Source organism: Chinchilla lanigera, unplaced genomic scaffold (genome assembly GCF_000276665.1).
Source record: "Chinchilla lanigera isolate Chin_1 unplaced genomic scaffold, ChiLan1.0 scaffold00018, whole genome shotgun sequence".
Lineage (NCBI taxonomy): Eukaryota > Metazoa > Chordata > Mammalia > Rodentia > Chinchillidae > Chinchilla > Chinchilla lanigera.
Window position 1 is genome coordinate 27,905,686 of NW_004955419.1, and position 9,855 is coordinate 27,915,540.

Below are 9,855 nucleotides of genomic sequence, written 5' to 3' on the forward strand. Positions count from 1 at the left end.
CTGAGCTAAATCCCCAGCCCCTGACAAACATGTTCTAATAAAAATTTTTGAAAAGTGCAGTGGCCCAGACAAGAGCATGACAGCTCAGCTTTGTGCTGAGCCCATCTCTGGGCTGCCATTCTTTTTTGGGGGAGGCAAAAGAGAATTTATTTTCCTTCTTCTTTTTAAATAAAGTTCAGATTATATACAGTCCAGTATGAGTTTTAAGTGTAGAAGTCACTGCATTTTCCTGTGTGTGTGTGTGTCTGTGTGTGTGTGTGCGTGAAGACAGCGAATGGAGATTTGTGGACCAAGCACAAGTTCCAATGTATGCCTATGTAAACACTTAGATGAAGATACATGACATTTCCAGACACTGAGAAGTCTCTCTCATAGCCCCTTCCCAATTTCTCTTCCTCAAAGGTAACTGCTATTCTAACCTTCAAAACTAAAGATTAGCTGCTTTTTAAAAAACAACACATAAACTGATATATATAATGTGTCTGGCTTTTTTCACTCAGCATTGTATCTGTGAGACTAATTCAGTCTGTTGCTTTCATTCTTTCTCATTGTCATGTAGAATTCCACTATATGAAATAGTCCATAATTGATGCATTTACTGTTAATTACTTCTGGTATCTGAAAACTAGAAATAGTGTTATGAATACATTTTTTCATAGGAATAGCCACTTAAAAATTTTTTACTATGTACCTAGAAATAGAATTGCTGAGTGTCAGAGTAGGCATGCATTTAGTTTTAGTCGGTACTGTTAGACAGTTTTCCAGAGTAAATGTACCACCTTACATTCCCACCAGCAGTGAACGACAGCTCCGGCTGCTCCATACCGCACTTTCCAGCCTAGCCGTTCTGCTGAGCGGCAGTGGCATCTCACTGTTTCCAACTAAGGATGCAGAACATATTGCATATGACCATTTGCCATGCAGGCCAACTCTTCTGTAAACTGGGCCTTGTCTGGAGTGGTGCTGGGTGCAGAGAAGGTGGGCAGAGTGTCAGATATCAGAGCTGAAGGGCCAGGAGGAGAATGGTCGCACTCTGAAACCCTGCAATGGGCCGACTGGGGAAGAGGGAACGAAGTGGTTGGTGGTTTCCTGGAACGCAAAAGAATGAATCAGCATAAAGAACTTTCTCACAACAGTGGTGCCCAAGGATGCAGGGAGCACCTGTCACTATAGGCTTGTGAGCAGAGGTTACAGACCCTAGACGAGGTCTTCTGGAGGAGGCTGTCGTGTCAACTGATGGAGAGTGCTGAGGTGATATCTAAGGCCAGGTTCTATTTTGAAAGATAATAGAGCAATGAATAGAGAAAGCTCAGGTATCATGAAAAGACTTGGTTTTTTGTCCTGCCTGCATTTATTTTCCGTGGCTGAGCTCATTCTCTTAGCACAGGGCGGAAGCACCTTTTAAAACAGCAGGGACACTAAATACAGTGTTTGACTCCATTACTTTTGGCAGCTGCTTTAAGCCCCATCCCAGAGCACACAGAGCCTGGAAGGCCCACATGTCAGTCAGAGTTGTCAAATGGCTTAAATTAGAAAGGTAGAGTGTGTGTGTGTACGTGTGTGTGTGTGTGCGTGTGTGTGTGAATGAGAGAGAGAGAGATATTTTATTTTGCATCTTTTCAGGTCATCATGATGTCTGAGTCACTGTAGGAATCACTGCAAGCCCAAGCTTCCAGGAAAGGATGCGGAAAGCACCTTCCTGTCCCAGCTACCCGCCCATCTTGACCCCAAGCATGCTGCACTCCACTCTGGGACTCCTTCTCCCACTCCTCAGCACCTTCCTTAGTTCAGGCTTCCCTTGGCTTTCACCAGGTTCAGCCCTTTTCATTTACTTCCATACCAGTCCCAGAAGGTTCCATGAAGCCAAATATCACAGGAGAGGCTACCAGAACTCTGTGGGAGCTGCTGCACTGTCTCATGCCTCCAATCCCTCCAAGACTAAAAGTTACTTGAAAGCTAGCATCTCAATTTCCCTGAGGCCTAGATGAAGATCCACAGCTTCTGGGTGCTGTTGTTTGAATGAATGAATGAATAAATAAATAAATGGGATTATTATTGGATTTAACAGCGATAAGCCAAAAGCACTGACTAGTATACTAGTACTAGTATAAAAGTAAACTCAGAGAAAAGCTTGTGGCTCTCACCCTTATTCTCATCCTGTCTTACAAACACAAACTTTACTACCTTGCCTCACGGCAGGTGTTAACAGAAGGTAAAACTTTTTAAAGCGTTTTTATATGTTCTGAAAAAACTATGAAAATCAGCATGAACAAATAGCAAATCAGGGGAAAATATATTTGCTGTGCATTGAACAAAAGGCTAATTTATTTAGTAGACAAAGAGGTCTTGCAACAGCAAGCAGCAAAAATAGAACAGCCCAGGAAATGTGAGAAGAGGAAAGTACAGGCAATTCACGTAGGAAGAAATACAAATGGCTAAAAGATGCATAGATGGATAATGAAAGTCACTCATACTTAGAAGCAAATTGAGAATGCAGTGGCAATGCTCACCCATCAGACTGGCAAAGACTGAAAAGCCTGAGATCTGCCCGTGTTCAGGACAGGAGGGGATTCGGCGCTCTCACACAGAATGGGAGGACACACGGCCAACTCCTTTTTCAAGGTAATACGAGTGATATCTGTCAAAATGCACATACCCTTTGACTCAGCAATTTCACTTCTAGGAATTTACCCTACTTGTTTACTCCCTTAATTGTACAAAGACACATGTATAAATTGTATGGTTATGCCCTATTTCAGCAAAAAGCCTGAAGCCACACACAAGTTCATTAACAAGGCATTAGTGTAAATAAATTATAGTAAGACACACAATGGAATGCTGTTAATCCCTTCCTTGAGGCTGTCATTGTGTTGTTGTCTTTTATGTCACTGCACCTTCCACAGAAAGCATCACGGTGTACTTACTGCCACCAGGCACACTGTTAAACTCATTACACAGATTATTTTATGCGATCTTAATAAGTACCCACTTTTATTACTCCCATTTTACAGATGGAGAAACAAGTGCAGGGAAGAGAGCAACCTATGTCAGTTTCCTAGGGCCGCCATAATAAATGGCCACAAACTGTGTGGCTCAATACAATAGAAATGCATTCTGTCACAGTTCAGAAGGCCAGAAATTTAAATTGAGGCACTGGCAGGGTTGGTTCCTTCCAGGAGAACCAAGGGAAGGGAGAATATGCCCCATGCCTCTCCTAGCGTCTGGGAACTGAGGGCAATCCCGGTCTTCCTTGGCTTGTCACTCCATCACTTCAGTCTCTGACTGCATCATCACAGGATTCTTCCCCACGTGAGTCCATTCATAAAGTCTCGTCCCTGGATTTAGGGCCTGACCTAATCCAGTGTGACTTCATATTAACCAATTCCATCTTTCAGGGCCCAGTTCCAAGTAAGGTCACATTCTGAGCCTCCAGGGGACATGGCTTTGTGGGGGACACTAAGTCAGTACACTGATCAAGGCCACAAATCTAATGAGTGGCGGGGCCAGGAATAGAATCTAGCTAGGCAAGAATCTGTGCTCTTGCTCCACGCTATTTTCAATGTTCTTCGCTCCCTCCTAAATTTTACGTGTAACTAATTTTTTTTTTTTTTTTTTTATCTGTGCTCTTGCTCCACGCTATTTTCAATGTTCTTCGCTCCCTCCTAAATTTTACGTGTAACTAATTTTTTTTTTTTTTTTGGTTTTTCTCCGGTACCGGGAACCGAACTCACGGCCTTGCGCTTGCTAGGCAGGCGCTTTTGCCACTGAGCTAAATCCCCAGCCCCACATGTAACTAATTTAATCCCTACAACCAAGGCACAGAATGGTTACAAGTTATGTAAGATAACATAGTCGGTAACTGATAGACCTTAGATTTGAATCCAAGGAGGCAGATCTCCAGAGTCCACGCTCTTCAACACTCGCTGAGCTGCCTTCTGCCCAGTGTCCTGTCATGACTGTACACTGAAAATTAGGGGAAAGAAGACATTTCTCTCTGCTGAAAGAGGGAGAGGATATGTGCACTCTTGTGATTATGATTTTTTTTTGAGCAAAAATCCATAGTGCTAATTAGATCCTCAAAGAATTTCATGACTCCAATCTTTGAGGTTCCTGCCCTGTCTTTAAAAAAAAAAAACCCTTATTCTTACCAATTACATTGTCTGTATAGGTTTACTTTAAGACATCTCAAAACTTTTAATGGTATTAAATGGAATGCCATATAAAATCCATGCTCAAATACATGCAACACTAACATCCAATCCGGATTTTTTAGTCTCCCTGAGTTTGCGTGGAGGATGCCCATCACCTTTATTCTGTATCTGTGTACTCCTGACTGGTTTTGCTGCTTCAGGGGCTTAGGTATCTCAAGTTCCCTCCACAGCACTGGCTATAAAGCATCAAACTTATAAGCAGTAGGCTGACCGAAAGAGCCCTTGATTTTGAGTCAGGGCTCAAATATACTCACAGAGAGTATAAAACACTACCTTAAATGCAACAACCAAGAGAAAACATGACAAGCATTGCAGGTCTTGGTGCTTACTGTTGGATGGTCTGTGGATGCGGGGTCAGAATCTGAACTCCACATGATCAAGGTAATCATTATGTACTGGAAACATGTACTAATAAATGAAGAAGCACCTTGTGTTTATTAGAGCCTATTAGGAATTATTAAGCTTACCAGAAACAAGGAGAGTCACTAGCAGTTCAGACTGTCAAGCCTCACCTTACTCCTACTGAAACAGAACCTGCATTTAAAAGCTCCTAAGTGCCTGAAATGCACATTAGAGAAGCACTGACACAGAACCTCAGGCCTCTCATTACTCGAGCTTATCAAACCCTGGAGAGCACTCCAGTTTTCTGGAATGTGAGCCCCAACTGGATGACTGAGAGCAATTCTTACTGCAGTCCACTGTCCAATTACAAAAAGGAGGGCATAATACCTGCTGTTTCTCCCTCACAGGATTATTGTGAGTTTCAGACAAGCTCACAGATCAGTTCACTAGCCATTGACTGTGATGGGCCAATAGAGGCTGCTGAGGTAGCGGGGAGCGGAACAGGAAGACGATGTCTGGGGACTGGGAAACATGTTGTACATGCTGATTGGTGTTGTGTGCCTATCATGGTTATCATAGAGCCTTCACTTCCCCTTTATGCATTAATTCACTCTGTGGCCTGTCATTCATTAAAACCTAACGTACTTGCTCGGTGTTAAGAATTGCATTGTGAGCTGGATACTGCAGAGGCAGAAGTAAAGCAGCCATCATCTTGTCCTCAAGGCGCTTTCAGTTTACCAAGAGATGGAGATGACAACAGACAGTTCCAGTGAGAATACAGTGTGGCTGGCACTTAGATGGCAGTGCAGGTTCTGCGGGAGCAGAGATGAGACACTAAGGAGCCTGGCTGTAAAGGACACCATAAGTTCACGGTCTGAGAAGGGGCAGAAGAGCACGCCAGGCCGAAGGAACAGCAGCAGAAAGGCAGGGAGGCACGAAGACACGGCGTGCTGTGCCAGGACGGGAAGGTAGGCAGAGCTTAGGGAAGAGCTTAGAGATCACTTGAGAGAAGTAGCTTAGGGCCAGATCTTGTTTGATGCTAAGGAATCTGGTCTTTATCGGGTAGGAAATGGGGAGTCCCTGAAGGAGAGAATTAACACAGTCATAGCTCTGCTCCACAAAGATCTTTTACCAACAGCATGCAGAAGATTTTGAAAAGGCTCTGACACTTGCCAGATGACAAAGTCCTCAACTGCAGTGGTAGATGTGGGGACAGAAATTGATATGGGACCCTCAGCAAGGTAGAACTGCCATCCCTAAGTGACTGCATGATGGGGGTAGAGAAGGAGAGGCTGCTGGCTCGGTGCCTGGGTGGATGGTGTGGGGGCCAAGCAGGATGGGAACACAGGAGGACGACTGGGAGAAGAGCCTGAGTCTGGGCCTGATGGGTTTGGAGCACCTTGGGGAAATCCTTTGGCTTTGTCCAATAGGTAGGAGTCACAGACAGCAGGAGCTGAGAAGAGCAGTCAGGTTGGACATAAGAACTTGAGAGATGGGGAGTAGCTGGAGGCACTGGGATGAATGAGGTTGTGGGAAATTGTGGGGTGGGAGGAAAATAAGATTAGAAATGGCACCAGCATAGAAGGGCTCAGTAGAAAGGTAAGTCCATGAAGAAAACTGATGACTGAGAGCAATTCCTACTGCAGTCCACTGTCCAATTACATAAAGGAGAGCATAATACCTGCTGCTTCTCCCTCACAGGATTATTGTGAGTTTTAGACAAGCTCACAGATCAGTTCACTAGCCATTGACTGTGATGGGCCAATAGAGGCCGGTGAGGTAGCAGGGAGCGGAACAGGAAGACGATGTCTGGGGACTGGGAAACATGTTGTACAAGTGAAGAGGCATTTCTGTTTGCCTGGGCTCCTCTGGCCATGTGAACAAACGTCCAGCAGGCGTGTCTAGGGACAGCCTTGGGGGCACCACTCCGTTAGCCCCAGAGGGAGGGGTGGCTAGAGCCGGGGAAAGGCGTAAGGTTTGTCTCCTCCCTCCCTTGTTCCTCTTGGGGCCAGGTAATGTCCAGCTCTTAGGCAAAATGATATAAGAGACAAATGCTTGAGTTTGTTTAGTTTTTCGGATCAGACAAGGACCTAGCTCCTCCTCATGCCAAGAAATCCTTCCAGACTGTGTCCTGGGTTGACTCCAATGAGCTCATTCTTTCATTATCATTAAGGCAAAGCAAGTCAAGTCCTATTGTAATTAACCAAGAAGATTTTACCAAACAAAAGAAAAAGGAGGAAATGGCTCCAGCACTGCATTAAATCACGTTAGCCATACAAGCAGGACTGTCCTGTGGCTTTCAACTGATAATGGCTCTTAGCACCCAAATAATTGATCTATCTGCTGTTCTGGCCTAAGGGGAGATTGAACTGGCCCCGCTAGCAGTGTTGGCAGCCTGACCAGTCTATTAGTAAGACTGAAAAATCAAAACATTGACTGGAAAAGGCCATTATGCCTGGGCTCAAGAGGAGTCATCAATAGATGATGTCACTTCAGAAATAACAAGCCAAGGTCATGAGGCCCCTGGGCAGGGTCAAACACCCTTCGTGGACCAATACTGCCCTCCTTCATATACACCAAAGTCTGCCTGGGGACACAGAGACCCAAGCCAGAACTTGTTTCATTTTATCTTCTTGCTCAGCTTGGTTCTAAGAGATGAAGGCCACCTGCAGAGCTTGTGACATTCGGCAGGTCACTAAGGAAGGCAATCATCCTGCCACAGGCACACCCCTTAAATTGTCTTCTAATGTTCTTGGCCTCTACTGGGTTCTTGTCTACCTTTTACCGCACTCCTCGTCCCCAAAGCACCTGCCTCCCCTCTGGGCCCTGTCCCCAGCTGCTCTCTTCCCTCTCTTTCTTTCTTATCTAAGTTTTTGGAAAGAGCTGAGGGCCATTTCAGCTCCCAAGAGCTCCCGCGTCTGCCCCTGCCCCTCACCAACACTAATAATACTGTCCCAAGGTACTGAGCTCTGAGCTGAGGGCTCTCCCAGCATCATCTCACTTAATTCCCACAGACGCCCATAGCAGTGGGTGCTATTGTTAGCCCCACTGTACAAAGGAGGAAACTTAGAGAGGCTGGGTCACTAGCAGAACCTCCTTCTAAATCCTCTGCCATGCCTGACCAAAGTCAGTCATACCCCCTGCCAGTGCTGATGGCCCTTTCCCAGTTCTTGCCACCCTCTTTTCTGCAGCAACCGTCACTGCCCACCTCTTTCCATCTTGGTTCCTGGGAAGCCACTTTCTCCCACTCTTTCCCCACCCTCTCTTCCCGGGCGGATGCCCTACGTTACATCCCCGGCATGTTCTTTTTTTCATGCCAGCAGGTATAACAAGGGAGCCTCTGATTCCAGCTCCACTAGAGATCATCTTGCCCATCCCCTCCTTCCTCAAGGTCACTCTGGGTGGGCAGCAGAGCTGGAGCCGGAGCCAGGGTCCCAGCAACCAGGCCAGCTCCAGTACCTTCCATTACTCAGAGATGCCACTACCCACTCCATTTTCTGCTTTTGTTGAGCTGCGGGAAATCACCCTGCCCAGGAGTAGAGAGAAGGTGTGAGACTCTGATAAGGTGGGGCGGAGGCTATTTTTAGAGGACACTGGCTTTCCACTTAGATGGGGGAGGAACCCAAGGGCCAGGGACTAAACCAGGGGTTTGTGAGACCAGCTCGCAAGAGAGAACACACCAAAGTGACAGGGTTCCTTGTTTTCACTCTGCCTGTCTGTTGTGTGGCTTGAATTAGGGAAATCTATTTGACATCATTTCCCCTTAGTTCTTTCATGTGTGAGGCTTTGAGACGGCTTTAGAGAAAACACATAAAAGGAGTAGAAACAAATGAAACTAGGATGAAGGTGCTATTGCAAAGGAAAGTCCTGGACAGCAGCAGACCACCAAACGGGGCCTTGGTGGGTTGCTCAGAGTGCCCCCAAAACCTGCCTTACTGAGGGGAGGGGCAGAGAAGAATGGGAAAAGTGTGGAGACCGCAGACCTAATGTCCAGCTAGTGACCTTGAGCCGGGGGCTCTGAGGTCTTCATGGACAACAAGAAGGCGCTCACGTGGGCAGATAGAGGGCATCCTCTGGGCGCTCAGGGCCCAGCATCTGGATTCAGTCTGGCTCTTCCATTCGGACATGAAGAACTTGGGCCCGGTGGCCTTCAAGAGTCTCAGAGGGAGGGTGAGCTCGAGCACTGAGTGAGAGTCAGTAATGGCAGTGATATGTGGGGAAGAGCCATCCAGGAGGGGAAGCTGAGCCTCCGAAGTGCTGGACTGGAACCCTTGGTCCTGGCTGTTTATAGGAGCCCAAGCCCTATGGGTCACTTGCTGTTTTGCTAAAGCAGCGCTGACCCAGCAACGATGCCCCTGAGCACCTCGGGGACGCACTTTCTGAGAGTGCACCACCTGTGCTATTCCAAGGGCCTTAGTGGGTCCCAGGATGCGATCCAAGGTGGGGAAGCCAGGGCAGTCTCAGATTTCTGAGGCCGCTCCTCGGCTGCGCACTGCGAGTCCCGCCGGAGCCGGTGAGCAGCGCGCGCCCCGCTGCTCCCACAGCCCGGGTCCCTAGCTCCTTCCTAGGAGGCCAGCCTAGTCCTACAAATGGGGAAACCGAGGTCCAGAGAAGGGGGGGGCGTTTTCCAAGGCCATCCCCAGAGTTGACTACAGCGAGGCGACTCCTGCCTCCAGGCTCTCTGATTCGCTCCACCCGGCTGCATCCGCGCGTGCACTGGTGCTTTAAACCCCGTCCTCTCCCGCAGTTGGGAAACTTTCCTTGTCCCCGGCCTGCGCGGCGCGAACCCGGCTCCGTGTCCCGCCAGCACCGACGCCCCCTCTCCCGCCCCCTGCCTTCGAAGGGCGGAGGAGGCCGCCCCCGCGTGCCCGGCGCGGGTGGCACCTGTACCCAGCCGAGCGCCAGCGGCCCCCCTGCGTTGACAGCGTTGCCTCGAAGGTCCAAGAGGGAGGGCGCCCCGGCCGGGGCCACGGGCGCGGGGCGGCGGGAACGCGAGCGCCCCGGAGCAGAGCGCGGGGCTCGGACCTCCGACACTCGGGCTCCCCAGCCGGAGGCAACCCGAGGCGGCGGCTATTTATAGAGGGAGCCACGCTCAGTCCCTCTTGGCGGCGGCGGCGACAGCTGAATATTTTGCCCAGATATGGCTGGGGCCCAAGGGCGGGGGCAGGGAGCCCCGCGAGCCCGAGGGGGACCCCAGGAGGGTGAAGAGCTTACCCGGGCGCAGAGCGGGGGCCGGCGCGGTTGGCGGCAGGGACAGCGCGGGCGACGGGCGAGCGAGCGGAGCGGGGCTGGACGAGCTCCC

The 9,855-nt window shown here is 48.7% G+C and overlaps 1 protein-coding gene across 1 annotated transcript in view; it reads right to left on the reverse strand.

Annotated features, from left to right (window-relative positions):
* Positions 1-9,855, reverse strand: part of Tmod1 (tropomodulin 1) — a 74,117-nt gene extending 64,262 nt beyond the window's left edge. The window contains exon 1 of the mRNA XM_005382850.2: positions 9,768-9,855. The gene's annotated coding sequence lies outside the window, so the exon portion shown is untranslated. The remainder of the gene's footprint in view (positions 1-9,767) is intronic.